General features: G+C 42.4%; 1 long non-coding RNA gene across 2 annotated transcripts in view; it reads left to right on the top strand.

Annotated features, from left to right (window-relative positions):
- Window positions 1-15,433, top strand: part of LOC140741971 (uncharacterized) — a 236,104-nt gene extending 220,671 nt beyond the window's left edge. For both annotated transcript variants that reach the window (XR_012102180.1, XR_012102179.1), the window contains exon 3: window positions 13,950-15,433. This is a non-coding gene — a long non-coding RNA (uncharacterized lncRNA). The remainder of the gene's footprint in view (window positions 1-13,949) is intronic.
- Window positions 15,434-17,279: the final 1,846 nt, after the last annotated feature.

Below are 17,279 nucleotides of genomic sequence, written 5' to 3'. Positions count from 1 at the left end.
TCCACTTAACCTTTGATACCCTTACTAATCAAAAGCCTATCAATCTCCAATTTAACTGTACTCAATTCCACAGATTCACCACCCTCTGGCTAAAGAAATAGCCCCTCACCTCTGTTCTAAAGGGATATACATGTCTATAAAAAGTATTCTCCCATTGGAAGTTTTCATGTTTTTTTGTTTTACAATATTGAATCTTAATGGATTTAATTTGGCTTTTTTGACACTGATCAACAGAAAGACTCATGTCAAAGTGAAAGCAGATCTCTACAAAGTGATCTAAATTAATTACAATTATGAACCACAAAATAACTAATTGCATAAGTATTCACCCCCTTCAATATGACACACCAAATCATCACTGCTGCAGCCAATTGGTTTTAGAAGCTACATAATTAGTTAAATGGAGATCACCTGTGTGCAGTTGAGATGTTTCTATTGTAATAAAAATACACCTGTATTGGGAAGGTCCAACTGCTGGTGAGTCAGTATCCTGGCAAAAACTACACCATGAAGACAAAAGAACACTCCAAGCAACTCTACAAAAAGGTTATTGTAAAGCACAAGTCAGGAGATAGATACAAGAAAATTTCCAAGTCACTGAATATCCCTTGGAGTGCAGTTAGGTCAATCTTCAAGAAATAGAAAGAATATGGCACAGCTGTAAATCTGCCTAGAGCAGGACGTCCTCAAAAACTGAGTGACTGTGCAAGAAGGGGACTAGTGAGGGAGGCCACCAAGAGAACTATAACAACTCTGGAGGAGTTACAAGCTTCAGTGGCTGAGATGGGAGAGACTGTGCATACAACAATTGTTGCACAGATGCTTCACCAGTCACAACTTTATTGGAGAGTGGTAAAGAGAAAGCCACTGTTGAAAAGAACTCACATGAAATCCCAGAAAGAGTTTGCAGGTAGGCATGTGACAGTCTCTGAATTCTCTGAAGATGGTTCTACAGTCTTATGAAACCAAAATTGAGCTTTTTGGCCACAGACCAAACACTAGGTTTGGCATAAGCCAAACATTGCACATTATCAAAAACACACCACCCCTACTGTGAATCCTGGTGGAGGCTGCATCATACTGTGGGGATTCTTCACTGCAGCAGGCCTTGGAAGGCTTGTGAAGGTAGAGGGTAAAATGAATGCAACAAAATACAGGGAAATCCTGGAGGAAAACTTGATGCAGTCCACAAGAGAACTACAACTTGGGAGAAGATTTGTTTTCCAGAAAGATAATGACACTAAGCATAAAGCAAAAGTTACACAGGAATCGCTTAAAAACAACAAAATTTACATCCTGGAGTGGTCAAGTCAGGGTCCAGACCTCAATCCAATTGCAAATTTGTGGCTGGACTTGAAAAGGGCTGTTCATTCATAATCCCCATGCAATCTGACAGAGATTGAGCAGTTTTGTAAAGGAGAATGGAGAGAAAGCAGTGAAAATTAATTTTAAAAAATGAGAGCAAACAGATGAAGCCAACAAGAAAGGGAATTGAATGGTGGAGCATGAGGCAGAGGGGAATAAGTAGGAGGAAGACAGAGAAGGTGTAAGTTAAATAGAAAGGAACGAGAGAGGCTTATAGAGGGTGAATGGAAAGTTGAGGGTCGAGGAAGTGAAACAAATGTGAAAGAGACAGTGGAGAAAATCAAGACAATGACCTGTAGAGAAATGGAAAAGGAAACTGAACAAAAAGTAACAAATATTACTGAAAAGAGTGACCTTCAGGCATAAGGAGATAGTTCCCCAAAAGCCGCAGCACAGGTAGATAGAATGATAATGAATGCATGGGGCCTGCACCTTGCGTCGGCTGGGGAAGGTGTGGGGCCTGCACCTTTTGTCGGTGCTTGTGTATGTGCCTGCCTTCATTGGTCAGGAAATCGAGTACAAGAGCTGAAACACTATTTTGTATTTCTGTAAATTGTTGGTTTAGCCACAGTTAGAATAATGGTCTTAGATTTGCTTGTTGCATTATTAGAAGGGTATGATTAAGCTAAGAGAAGGTTAGAAAAGATTCCCAGGAATGTTACTGGGATCTGAGGGCTGGAGTCAAACCGTTATACAACATGGAGGCAAACTCTTTGGCCCAGCATGCCCATGTAATTGAGTTGTCCAGGAAGCTGGTCCCAGCTGCCCATGTTTGGCCCATAGCTCTCTAAGCTTATCCAGATTACTTTTAATGTGCCCACCTCAGCCACTATTTCTTGTAACTCATTCCAAATAAGCACCACCCTTTGCGTGAAGAAATTGCCTTCGATATATCTTTCAAATCTTTGATCTCAAACCTTTTGTTTTTAGCTTACTTATTTGGATTGAAAGCTATTTGCTAACACTCAGCCCAAATGCCTAGCTAATCAAGATCTCTCTAGGTTTTACCTCCTTCCTGTGAAAAAGGCTATGCACTTTCACCCTGTATGTACACCTCATGATTTTGTATACTTCCAGCAGGCCACCCGTCAATCTCCTCCACTCCAGGAAATACAGATTTAATCCGCTGAATAGGCTGGGACTGTTTCTGCTGGAGGCTGCATAAATAAAGCAAATAATCACAGCCTTTTTCTCGGGGTAGGGGTGTCTAAAACTAGAAGGCATAGGTTTAAGATGAGAGAGGAAAAGTTGTGAAGAGACCTCAGAGGCAAGTTCTTCACACAGAGTGCTGGTGGATATGGAGAACAAGCTGACAGAGGAATTGATGAAGACAGGTACAATTGCTCCATTTAAGCAGGCACGTGGATAGGAAAAGTTTAGAGAGATATGGGCCAAATGTAAGTAAATGGGATTGGCATACACAGGCACTTTGGTCAGTCTAGGACAGATGAGTCAATGGGTCTGTTTCCATGATGTATGACTCCCTGACTCTAGTATTGGGGGGGGGGGGGGGGGAAGAGAGCTGCTGAGGCAAAGTTCTTCAGCAGTCCAATCTTTGACTTCACAGCTCCCACCTGAGTCCCATGTTCCTGGATTCCTCAGGGTCCAAATTCTAAGTCTCAGCATTATATCCTTTCTCTGACTGAGCACCAAATCCCAGGAAGGAAGGCAGTGAGAATTCATCTGAGGTAAGATGGTAAGGAGTGGGTGGCAAATGGACAAGGGTGAGCGGATGAAAGTGAGAAAGAAATTCAAGCTAAACAAAAGGCAACGTGATGAAGAAAACAAAGGTAAAATTCAAATAATGAAAAAGAAAACAAAATGGCAGGGTGGATGGAGAGCTGGATAAAGAGAATAAGAAAACTATTCAAAAGAAGAAGCAATAAAATGAAAGGATCACAAATACAGTACCACAGCATTAGGGCAAGAACTGTTAGAATGGGAAACAGCTTCTTCCCTCATGCTGCAAGACTACTGAACTCCCTGCTCCTGCCCAGTTCTCAGCATCAGTAGCATTCTACTGTTTACCCTTTAACTTGTGTCATAAATGCATATTATCTGTTAATTTACAAGTGGTAAAATTACTTTGTTACGTGTGTGAGTTATATGTGGACCTTGGAAGACTGTTGCATTTGGCCGTGTACATGTGTACGGTTGAGTGACAATAAACTGAATTTTAACATGAATGAACACCTAGCTAGCCTCTCCCCATAACTCATCTCTCTAGTCCTGGCAACATGCTGATAAATCTTGTTTTCCAGTTTAAACTTCCTGTTCCTACAACAGGGCAACCAAAATTGTACAGAGAACTCCAAGCGTGACCTCACCAGCGACCTGTAAAACTGCAAGACAATGCCCTGATTGTGAGTGCTCTGATTGATGAAGTGCAGCATGCCAAATGCCTTTTTTGCCATCCTGTCTACGTGGGATGCTGCTTTCAATGAACCATGCACATGTACTCCTAGATCCCTCTGCTCCTTTGCAATTCCTGGTACCAACTATTCATAGTACGTTGGTCTGATTTTCAAAAATCATCACCTCAAGCTCATCTGCATTGAAATCCATTTGCCAGTCCTTGGTCCACTTCCTTAACTGAACAAGACCCCCTTGAAATTTACAAAAACATTCTTCACTATCAGCAACATGCCATAATCTGACATCATTCATAAACTTGCAAATCAAGCCTTGTACATTCACATCCAAAACATTTATTTAAATATCAAATAACTAGATTCCCAACATCAACCCTTGAATTAGAACAGAGATGAAGAGGAATTTCTTTAGCCAGAGGGTGGTGAATCTGTGGAATTCACTGACACAGATGACTGTGGAGGTCAAGTCAGTGGCTATATTTGAAGCGGAGGTTGATAAGTTCTTGATTAGGAAGAGTGTCTATGGTTACAGGGAGAAGGCAGGAAAATGAGGCCGAGAGGGATAATAAATCAGCCATGGTGGAATGGTGGAGCAAGTCAATGGGCTGAATGGCCTAATTCTGCTCCTATGTTTGTGGTCTTGTGGACCACCAGTCTCCATCCTGAGAAACATCCTTCCACCACCATCATCTGCTTCCTCCCTCGGAGCCAATTTTAAAATCACCAAACAAACTCTCTCTGGGACCTAACCTTACAGATATGCAGGACTTTGTTGAAGACCTTGCTAAAGTCTGATAGGCAAGATCCTCTGCCCTACCCTCATCTATCTTTTTGACTACCTCTTCAAAAAACACTAAAGGATTCACCAAGCACAACTTCGCATGCACAAAGCCATGCTGACATCCTAATCAAACTCTGTCCAAATGCCTGTAGATTCTATCCCTCAGAATTCTTTCCAGTACATTTTGATGTCAGGCGGACTGGCCTGTAGTTTCCTTTGATAGCTTCTTCACGTCCTCCTATAGTTTAACTCCAACCGACGTAGCTTTGTATCATTGTCCAACTTGGACGTGTTATACTGTGTACTGACTGATAGCAACTGGAGACAGAAAAGGAACAAATGTAGATATGGCTGTCAGGAACAGGAGGAGACAAAACAGGACATGTGCCCTTCCTGATTATGCTACTTGAAAACTTTGATAAGACAGTTATTTGATAAAGCTTTAGTTTGCCACTAGTGGTTAACATTTCATTTGTGGGCCCTATGAATATTGAGAGCTGGGGCTGATAAACAGGGAGGGATCTGGTCATGTTGAATATGAATATCTAAGTTGTTTTCACCATCAACAAGAGGCTTGTGAGAAATACCTGCATGGAAAAGCAAAGGGGAAGGATTCAAGAGCATCAGAAGACTATGTCATCAACTTTGTTACTGTCCTCTCGAAAAGAAATCAAAAACTGCAAAAGGATCTATGGTTGGCCATTAAGAGTTTGCTAATGACTGCACATATAAATGCCTCTACATATAAAGAAGAGACTGGTTGTGGATGGAATAGAGCAGTCCCTGAGCAATGAGAGCAGCAGCTGCATTTAGCAGCAAAGGCAATTTAGTGTGGTGTGATAATGGACTGGGAGGGGATTCAAGACAACAGGCAGCTTTCCAGTGAGGCAGCTCTTGTAGAGCAGCTGACTAGCTCAATTCAAAGTGCCTCCTTCTTCACCGTGAACATCCCTCTTTTTGAAGACAAAGTTTTGAAACCTCTTCCCCAGGACATGCAGCATATGCAGGTGCTACCTGCTGAGGTGGAACCAGATCCTCAGTTTGGAGAGATGTTAGAGCAGTGCGCTAGGAGGGTAATAATTTTCAGACGTTCATTGAAAACATTTGCTGCTGCAAAGTGGGAAGCACTATTACTGGAAGGTTGAATGAATTGTGAAACAATCCAATCTAAATTGTTTCTTTTTATAGGAAACAAGAGACCTAGGCAGAATTTATGTACACAGACTTTCAGAAGAGCGAAGTTGTGTTAGCCATTATTAAGAGAGGGTTTGACCAGATTGAGTTTAGATTAGCTTTATTTGTCACATTGAAACATACAATGAGATGTATCATTTGTGTCAAATCATATCAGTGAGGATTGTACTAGGGGAAGCTTGCAAGTGTCAACATGTTTCAACCACCAACATAGCATGCCCACAACTCACTAACCCCAACCCATATGTCCTTGGAATTTGAGAGGGGATCAGAGCACCCAGAAGAAACCCTTGCAGTCACTGGGTGAACGTACAAACTCCTTACTGATAGCAGCAAGGATTGAACGCTGTTCCGTGATCACTGTACAGCAATATGCTAACTGCTACGCTACTGAGTTGCCCCCTCACGGGTAGGGAATCTCATAGTCAATTGCCTAGGACATTGCTGTGACTGCACCTGGAGTTGATCTCTTCACTAAGTAAGGATGTATTGGCATTGGAGAGTTTTCAGGGAAGACTTACTAGTCTGGTTCCAAGAATGGTGAGTTGGCGATGTTGGGGATGGGGGGTGGGAGGAGACAGAGATTGAGTAGATTGTGACATTTAGAAGAGTGAGTGTAGATTTTATTGAAATTTACAAAATTTTGAAAGGGCTGACACAAGATATCAACCTGAAATGCTGACCATCCCTGTACATTCATAGATGCTGCTCAACTTTCTAGAGTTTCTCCAGCAGTTTATTTTTGCTCCAGTTCCAGCATCAGCAGTCTCTTGGGGCCCAATGGTCAGAATGTAGGTAGGATGTTTGCCCTGAATGAGGAGTGCGGAACTAAAGGTCACAGTCTCAGACCCAGGCCATAAAACCATTTAAAATAATGTCAGTATTTTTGACTTACAATCCATAGAATTCTCTAAACCAGAGTGTTGCAGAAGTTCAGTCAATGAGTGAGATCGACTTCTTGGCTTTAAGGGAATCAAGTAATAGGAATATGGGAAATGGTCCTAAGGATGCAGATCAGGTTACTATCTACGAAAGGCTATTGTGAGCATAAAGAGGCAGCTTTGGACTAAACTGGACTCACAGGCTGATGCACAACAGCTGTGGCAGGACTTGCACAATACAACACCCTATAAGGTGAAATCTGTTAGCAGAAGTGGCAATAACCCATTGCTCCTGGATGACTTCAGTACTTTTTATGCACACTGTAATAGGGATATTTATGATATAAGCACAGAAGCCCCCACTTTTCTGAATGACCCTCTGATCTCAATCTCTGAGGTTTTGCATCATTCAAGATGGAGAATCCAAGGAGCTTGTCTGACCCAGATGTCATACCAGGCTCATACAGAAGATATGTCCATCTGTAGTATTTATGAGCATATGCACTTTTCACTTCTGCAGCCTGAGGTCCCTACCTGCTTCAAAAAAACATCTATTGTGCTGGTGCTCAATGAGATTGTGTGACCATCCTCAATGTCTATCATGGTGCAATTCAACTCCCACCTTAGAGATGACAAGAATCTGGTCCAATTTGCCTCCTGGTCAATGTGATTTCTCTGGTTCTTCACTCTGTTCTGGACAACAGAAATTTACATGTAAAGCTACATGACCACTGCTCAACATTCAGCACAATCATCCCAACCAAACTCGTTGTCAAGCCTCGAGACCTAGGTCACTGTATTTCCATCTGCAACTGGACACGATTTTCTCATCAGCATATCTCAATCAGTGAGGGTTGCCAATGACATTGTTGTGTTTTTAATATTTAAATAGCATTTGAGTAATATTCTAAATGCATTGTTTGATTAAGCTTGTTTGTTCATTTATATAATTCATTACAAGTTACGTGTAAACATACGTCATGACACTACCATGTGATACATGTGAGCCTTGCTTAATGTAAAAATCAAAGAAAGACACATTTCAGGATTTCTTATTTTCTCTTTAATTAGGTTTTTGTTTTGGAGTTACAAAACATAGAGGAAATGAAGTATTTTTCATGATGAGGTGTTCACCTGGCAGAGGATCTCACCTGGTCCCTCAACACCAGCTCCATAGCAAGGAAAGCCCAGCAGCATCTCTACTTTCTGCGAAGGCTGAGGAAAGTCCATCTCCCAACCCCCATCCTCATCATATTCTACAGGGGTTGTATTGAGAGCATGCTGAGCAGCTACATCACTGCCTGGTTCGGAAATTGCACCATCTCTTATCACAAGACCCTGCAGCGGATAGCGAGGTCAGCTGAGAAGATCATTGGGGTCTCTCTTCCCACCATTACAGACATTTACACTACATGCTGCATCCACAAAGCAAACAGCATTATGAAGGACCCCACACACCCCTCATACAATCTCTTTTCCCTCCTGCCATCTGGGAAAAGGCATTTGGGCTCTCACAACAAGACCTATGTAACAGTTTCTTCCCCCCAAGCCATCAGACTCCTCAATACCCAGAGTCTGGACTGACACCAACTTACTCTACTGTGCCTGTTGTCTTGTTTATTAATTATTGTAATGCCTGCACTGTTTTGTGAACTTTATGTAGTCCTGGGTAGGTCTGTAATCTAGTCTAGTTTTTTTTTGTGTTGTTTTAATAAGTGTGGGCCAGTGGGACTAGGTGAGTATAAGCGTCGGCACGGACTAGAAGGGCTGAGATGGCCTGTTTCCGTGCTGTAATTGTTGTATGGTTATATGGTTATAGTTCAGTGTAGTTTTATATTGTTTCATCCTGAAAAACGTTGTCTCATTTTTACTGTGTACTGTACCAGCAGTTATGGTCGAAATGACAATAAAAAGTGACTTGACTTGACTTGACTTGACTTAAAATGAGAATCCTACCTGTTGAAGTGCAGTGAGACTTTCGAGTTTATAAAAGCCCCAGCGAGAAATGTTCATGTTAAAAAAAGATAGCACTTTTTTTTCTTCTTCAGAGCATCTTCATTATGAAAGGAGAGGCAATCAATTTTAAAAAAGGCAAGAAATCGAAGAATTCACAGGTTCATAAAAAGTAAGCACCGTGAAACAATCATAAAAAAACAGAAAATGCTAGCTATATCAGGAAGATTGACATGTTGGATTTCCAATAGAGATAACTGGATTTTGTATACTGAGCAAATTGAGCAGTATTCTGAAACAAATTACATAGCCAATGGGAAATAAGTACCAGTTTTGCTGAGTGCATTGGATTTAAAGGCATACAATTTGCTTAGATGTTTAACTGTTCCAGCCAAACCAGCCACAATTAACTTTGTTGATATCGTGAAAGCGATGTAGGAACATTTAGAACCAAAACTATTGTTGATTAGTGAATGGTTTAGGTTTCATAAACAGAATCAAAAGGAAGGGAAGTCCATTTCAGCTTATGTGGCTGAATTGAAGATGTTGTCTGAGTGTCGTCAGTTCAGTGATGGGCTCAATGATGCACTGAGTGATCGTTTAGTTCGTGGAATCTTTCAAAAAAAATTAAAAAATGGCTCCTAACTGAAGTACAACTTACATTTAAAAGAGCAGTTGAAATAGTTGAATCAATAGAAACATCAGAAAAAGTCGCAATTGTGTCTCTGTCAGGAATGAAAGTGACCATGATCAAAATTGCAACATCTAAACAGAAACCTGCCTGGCAGAACAAATTGTGTTACTGCTGTGCCAGGGGCTCATGTACACAAGACCAATGCAAGTTTAAGGATTATTTGTTTAAATAATTCATTATAGGTTATATGTAAAATATTTGGTAATAAAGTCAACTTTGACTTTGAATTTGAAGTTGTTATTATTATTCAGGTGTAGTGGTGTCTGTGAGTTTATGCTTTACTCAGAGAGTGATAGCTGTGTGGAATGAGCTTCCTGTAGAAGTAGTAGAGGCCAGTTCAGTTGTGTCATTTAAGGTAAAATTGGATAGGTATATGGACAGGAAAGGAATGGAGGGTTATGGGCTGAGTGCGGGTAGGTGGGACTAGGTGAGATTAAGAGTTCAGCATGGACTAGGAGGGCCGAGATGGCCTGTTTCCGTGCTGTGATTGTTATATGATAATATTATATATATGTGTCACATATGGACATCCTTACCTAAGATGTAGCTTTAGATATTATTACACAAAGAGAATCAGTCTGGCTGGAACTTGACCGTGACCAGGGTTGTGGAGAAGGAGTTGTTCTCTCCTATTTTGTTAACACAGGCTATATTCAATCTCAACCTGGACTCATGAAAACAGGAAATCCTGAAAATACATACCATGCCAGGTGTTGTCTGTGGAGAAAGAACTGTTAACTTTTCAAGAAATGGATCTTTCATTTAAAGCGTGAGAACAAGCCGATAGACCAGAGGGAATGACTGTGATAGGACACAGATGAAAGTTATCTGTGTAATGTCATTGTCTTTGCTATCTGGTTAATATCCATGTATGAACATATGAATCAGGAAGAGGATTAAGCCCTGAAAATTAAATCTGTTGTCTCAATCAACAAAAACATGACTGATCTAATTGCAACCAAGGTTCCACATTCCCGTAAACCAATGATAATCTTTTACCCCCTGTGTATTAAGTACCTATACACTTCAGCAGTAAAGATATTCAAAGACAACCATCATCCTTTGTTAAGGTTCCCATGTGACCCTTTATATTTTAAACAATGACCTTCCTGTTCTGGATTCTTGTACACACACTTTACAAGTTCACTAATGATCAACCACATCACTCATTCATCTAAATTCCAGCAGATATAAGCTTGGTCTGTCTAATTGTACCTCACATAACCATCCATCTATTCCAGGTACTGGACCAGCAAACCTTCTCTGTACAATTTCTAATGCATTAACTTCCTTTCTTAAGTAAAGAGGGCAGTGTTGTACACAGTGCTCTAGATGTGGTCACAAACTGAAGTATGATCTCCTTAATTTTGTATTCAATTCTCCAAGCAATAGACAATTATATTCTGCAAACACGAGGAAATCTGCAGATGCTGGAAATCCAAACAACACACACAAAATGCTGGTGGAACACAGCAGGCCAGGTAGCATCTATAAAGAGAAGCACTGTCGATGTTTCGGGCTGAGATCCTTCGTCAGGACTAACCGAAAGGAAAGATAGTAAGAGATTTGAAAGTAGATAGATAGATAGATAGATAGATAGATAGATAGATAGATACTTTATTCATCCCCATGGGGAAATTCAACTTTTTTCCAATGTCCCATACACTTGTTGTAGCAAAACTAATTACATACAATACTTAACTCAGTAAAAAATATGATATGCATCTAAATCACTATCTCAAAAAGCATTAATAATAGCTTTTAAAAAGTTCTTAAGTCCTGGCGGTAGAATTGTAAAGCCTAATGGCATTGGGGAGTATTGACCTCTTCATCCTGTCTGAGGAGCATTGCATCGATAGTAACCTGTCGCTGAAACTGCTTCTCTGTCTCTGGATGGTGCTATGTAGAGGATGTTCAGAGTTATCCATAATTGACCGTAGCCTACTCAGCGCCCTTCGCTCAGCTACCGATGTTAAACTCTCCAGTACTTTGCCCACGACAGAGCCCGCCTTCCTTACCAGCTTATTAAGACGTGAGGCGTCCCTCTTCTTAATGCTTCCTCCCCAACACGCCACCACAAAGAAGAGGGCGCTCTCCACAACTGACCTATAGAACATCTTCAGCATCTCACTACAGACATTGAATGACGCCAACCTTCTAAGGAAGTACAGTTGACTCTGTGCCTTCCTGCACAAGGCATCTGTGTTTGCAGTCCAGTCTAGCTTCTCATCTAACTGTACTCCCAGATACTTGTAGGTCTTAACCTGCTCCACACATTCTCCATTAATGATCACTGGCTCCATATGAGGCCTAGATCTCCTAAAGTCCACCACCATCTCCTTGGTCTTGGTGATATTGAGACGCAGGTAGTTTGAGTTGCACCATATCACAAAGTCCTGTATCAGTTTCCTATACTCCTCCTCCTGTCCATTCCTGACACACCTCACTATGGCCGTGTCATCAGCGAACTTCTGCACATGGCAGGACTCCGAGTTATATTGGAAGTCTGATGTGTACAGGGTGAACAGGACCGGAGAGAGTACGGTTCCCTGCGGCGCTCCTGTGCTGCTGACCACCGTGTCAGACCTACAGTCTCCCAACCGCACATACTGAGGTCTATCTGTCAAGTAGTCCACTATCCAATCCACCATGTGAGAGTCTACTCCCATCTCCGTTAGTTTGTGCCTTAAGATCTTGGGCTGGATGGTGTTCAAGGCACTAGAGAAGTCAAGGAATGTAATCCTCACAGCACAAGTAGTGGGGGGAGGGGGAAATGCAAAATGATAGGAGAAGACCAGAGGGGGTGGAATGAAGCCAAGAGCTGGAAAGGTGATTGGCGAAAGTGATACAGAGCTGGAGAAGGGAAAGGATCATGGGACGGGAGGCCTCGGGAGAAAGAAAAGGCGGGGAGGAAGCACCAGAGGGAGATGGAGAACAGGCAAACAACTAAATATGTCAGGTTTGGAGTAAGAAAGGGAGGAGGGGCATTAACGGAAGTTAGAGAAGTCAATGTTCATGCCATCAAGTTGGAGGCTACCCAGCCGGTATATAAGGTGTTGTTCCTCCAACCTGAGTTTGGATTCACTTTGACAGTAGAGGAGGCCATGGATAGACATATCAGAATGGGAATGGGACGTGGAATTAAAATGTGTGGCCACTGGGAGATCCTGCTTTCTCTGGCAGACCGAGCGTAGGTGTTCAACGAAACGGTCTCCCAGTCTGCGTCAGGTCTCATCAATATATAAAAGGCCACACCGGGAGCACCGGACGCAGTATATCACACCAGCCGACTCACAGGTGAAGTGTCGCCTCACCCGGAAGGACTGTATGGGGCCCTGAATGGTGGTGAGGGAGGAAGTGTAAGGGCAGGTGTAGCACTTGTTCCGCTTTTAAGGATAAGTGCCAGGAGGGAGATCGGTGGGAAGGGATGGGGTGGACGAGTGGACAAGGGAGTCGTGTAGGGAGCGATCCCTGTGGAAAGCAGAAAGAGGGGGGGAGGGAAAGATGTGCTTGGTAGTCCCTCCTGGCACTTATCCTTGATCCCACTACCAAGCACATCTTTCCCTCCCCCTCTTTCTGCTTTCCGCAGGGATCACTCCCTACGCGACTCCCTTGTCCACTCGTCCCCCCCATCCCTTCCCACCGATCTCCCTCCTGGCACTTATCCTTGTAAGCGGAACAAGTGCTACACCTGCCCTTACACTTCCTCCCTCACCACCATCAGGGCCCCAGACAGTCCTTCCGGGTGAGGCGACACTTCACCTGTGAGTTGGCTGGTGTGGTATACTGCGTCCGGTGCTCCCCATGTGGCCTTTTATATATTGGTGAGACCCGACGCAGACTGGGAGACTGTTTCGTTGAACACCTACGCTCGGTCCGCCAGAGAAAGCAGGATCTCCCAGTGGCCACATATTTTAATTCCACATCCCATTCCCACTCTGATATGTCTATCCATGGCCTCCTCTACTGTCAAAATGAATCCAAACTCAGGTTGGAGGAACAACACCTTATATACCGGCTGGGTAGTCTCCAACCTGATGGCATGAACATTGACTTCTCTAACTTCCATTAATGCCCCTTCTCCCCTTCTTACTCCAATCCTGACATTTTTAGTTGTCTGCCTGTTCTCTGTCTCCCTTTGGTGCTTCCCCCCCCCCCCTTTTCTTTCTCCCGAGGCCTCCCGTCCCATGATCCTTTCCCTTCTCCAGCTCTGAATCACTTTCGCCAATCACCTTTCCAGCTCTTGGCTTCATCCCACCCCCTCCAGTCTTCTCCCATCATTTTGCATTTGCCCCTCCCCCCACTACTTTCAAATCTCTTACTATCTTTCCTTTCAGTTAGTCCTGATGAAGGGTCTCAGCCCGAAACGTCAACAGTGCTTCTGCTTATACATGCTGCCTGGCCTGCTGTGTTCCACCAGCATTTTGTGACAATTATATTCTGTTAGTTTTCCTAATTACTTGTAGTATCTGCATATAAGAATTTAGTAAGTAATCACTTACCATATCTACAACCATTTGTAGCCTCCTGATGTCCTCCTTACAACATATTTTTACATCTGTCTATGTGTCAACAGTAATACTTAGCAGCCACCAGTGCTTTCATCCAAGTCAATTCCAATCCAGCACCAATCTCTGTGGCACGTCACTCAATACATCTTGCCAGCCAAGAAAAGACCCATTAATACCTGCTAATCTCTCTTTTGACAGCCAATCAATGGTTAAACCCGCAGTTGGAGGGAGAAAAGGAACAAATGGACATATTGGAGAGCAGGACCTGCTGGAAATCTGAAACAAAAGGAACTGCTGATAAATCTGTCCTGGGCCTCCTCTGTTGTCAGCTCCAGGCAAATCGGATGAACAGCACCTCATTTTCCACTTTGGCCGTCTCCAGATGGAATATGAACATTAAATTTTCAAACTTCCAGTATCTGTACCCCACCTCCTTTGCTCCTGTTCTCTTCTCTCCCTCACTCTTCATAATCAACCCTATTTCTTTCTCATCCACTACTCTCTCCAACTACCTATCACTTACACACTCTTATCACTGGTTCGCCTCCCCAACTCCTCCTACTTACTTCTGTTATCACATGCCAACATCTTCAGCTCTTTGTCACTTCCATCTATCACCTTCCAGCTTGTGACACCATTCCCACTCTTCCCATCCTCCATCTGCCCATCACCCCCTCACCTGAATCCATCTATCACCCATTAGCTCTTCCTCCACCTCTTCCTTCCACCTCTTTACACTGGCCATCTCCCCTCTTGCTTTCAGTCCAGATGAAAGGTCTTAACCTGAAGTGTCAACTGTCCATTTCTTCTAAGATGCTTCTTGAGTTCCTCCAGTGTTTTGTGTGTTGCTGAGGGAGAAAGCCCGAGTGCATGTTATAGGTGGATGATCTTGCATCAGAACCACTCCCTGTCCGCAGTTTCTCTGCCTCCATGATATATGTTCAGATGATGAGAATTTCATACTGCTGCCACCAAAAAGTCTTCATCTTTCTTTAATTTGTCATTCCTTTTCCCAGAGAAGCTTGACATAGCTTTCAAATGCTTTTCCTTGGTATTCTGCACTTCCCAAAGACCATAAAGTTTTATTTATTTTTTAGTGATACAGCAACCCCATGACAAACATGATTAACCCTAACCTAACGACGGGACAATTTCCAGTGACCAGTTCTCCTACCTTCTATGTCTTTGGAGTGGGAGGAAACTGGAGCACCCAGATAAAACCAATGTATTTCACGGGAAATATGTACAGAATCCTTACAGAATGACACTGGAAATGAACTCCAAACTCCTGAATGACCCAAACTGTAATAGTGTCACGCTAACCACTATGTTACCATGGTGCCCAAAGGGCATATTCCTGTGTAGTACATTTACCTCAGCTTAAACACTTTCTTTTCCTTTTCTCACTCTGTGCCTCTATCGACAAGGATGCACTGAAAGCAACTATGTTATCTGGCAACTTTTGTCTCCATCCTATCACAGACATTCCCTTTGTTCTTACTTCCTCTCCCTCTCTCTGCAAATTAAATCCCACTTTTCCCATTCTGATGAATGGTCTTTAACCTAAAAGATTGATTGTTTCTCTTTCCATATATGCCGGCTATTTCCCACATTTTCTGTTCTGTTTAAGAATGCCAGTATTTGGTGTGTTTCTTTCAGTCCTGAAGAGTGATGCATTTTATATATCCAACCACATCAATAAAGAGGACTCTTCAAAGTCAAAGTAAATTTATTATCAAAGTATGTTGTTGTTGTTGTTCCTCTCGGCGCCTGGTGGCACATCGGGCAGCAACCTTGCTGGTCCTTTAGCATGTGTCCGTTTTTATGGGGCTGAGTTGCTAGCTGAACACTCAACCCAGCACAGATGGAAAGCATGCAAGGAGCCAGCCGGATTCTAACGCAGGACTACTCACCTCGAAGTCTGGTGTGGATGCTACTGCACCACTGGCTGGCAATCAAAGTATGTATATGTATGTCACCATATACTACCTTGAGATTCATTTTCTTGCAGGCATTTACAGCAAAATAAAGAACAATAGAATTTATGAAACTGCAATGTACATAAGTGTAAATAAATTCTCCCTCATTAACCAATTAGTAGAGAAAGATAATATTCCGATTCTATTACAGCTGGGCGATATTCATCTTGGCTTATAGCCACTACTTCTAGAATCTGATCCCAAAACACCAGCAGCTCCTGGTTTGAAGTCAGTATATTCACAAAATTATGACATCGGTGATCATTTTGTTTTCCTCAATCTTGTAAAATCCTGAACAAAAAAAAATCATTATTTCAATAGGAAATTGTGGTTCAGCAATGTGAAAAATACATAGTTATTAGTGGTGCACCATGATCAACCAGTTTTCCAGCTTAACTTTCTAAGCACTGGGGGATGCTTACGCACGCCCTTTGGTACCAATAAGCAGAAAGGACTAACAGTTCTACTCTGCACCACTCAGGAATTCTAATCAGAAAATTATATTTCCAATCTTTAAGAGCCCCACAATAATTATTGTTATTAATGAGGTACAATTATTATGACGACGTTCTACTGATTACTCCATTCATTCTCTTTATTGTGAGGTCATTGGAGACTTCGACAAAGTCATACCAACCAGTGTGGAGTGAATATACAGACAATATCTCAACAGAGAGTGTTAATAATTGAGGAGGCCGTGGCAGGGCTTTTGTTGATTTTCACATTAAGGAAATCGGGAAAGGAAACATTGACCATACAATGAGCTGGGTTATGACTGAATCAATCTATAAATATTTGCTTGCTTAGTGCAAAGTGGAAAAATACAGGGCAACTGTTCCAAAAGTGGAGTGAACACATTGAGTCCTTTTTAGGAACATTAGCAATCCACACCTAATAGAGAGCTTGCAACTTCCTCAACAATCTTCATTGCATGCAATGTAAAGGGTATTCATTGAATATAGAACATAGATCATTACAGGCCTTTGGCCCACAATGTTATACTGACCTTTTAACCCACTCTAAGATCAATCTAATCTTCATAGCCCTCCAGTTTTCTATCATCCATGTGTCTATTCAAGAGATTATTAAAAACTCATTATAGTTCTTAGCCTCAGAGGGCAGAGCAAAGTCAAGATGGTGCTAAACAGCGACTCCTTTGTTTGGATTTTCAAAACAGCTCTATTTCTATCTTTGATATCTCTTTTTTTCCCTTTTCAGAGCTCTTTTGAAGACTCTGGCCTGGGGTTACACTCTGCAGGAATGGGACCCACTCTTAGGGTCTCATGACCAGCCACTTTTTGATATGCCAAGGACGTGGCCTGGAAGACTAACGCACCTTCTGCATGCTGGATTTTCATGGCTCTGGAGACGGGCTGATTTAAGGCCGGTGCCCCTGACTGAGACGTCATGGGAGACCACGGAACATCAGGAGCAGCGGATTAGCTGCCGGGGGCTGTGTGTCCAGAGACCTGACTCTGTGGGTGCAGGGCTCACAAAAAGCAATGCAACAGACTTTTAACATGATAAATCAGTGAGTTGTTTGTTATGT

This window comes from Hemitrygon akajei, chromosome 19 (genome assembly GCF_048418815.1).
Source record: "Hemitrygon akajei chromosome 19, sHemAka1.3, whole genome shotgun sequence".
Lineage (NCBI taxonomy): Eukaryota > Metazoa > Chordata > Chondrichthyes > Myliobatiformes > Dasyatidae > Hemitrygon > Hemitrygon akajei.
This window is presented reverse-complemented; position numbering and strand designations above follow the sequence as displayed.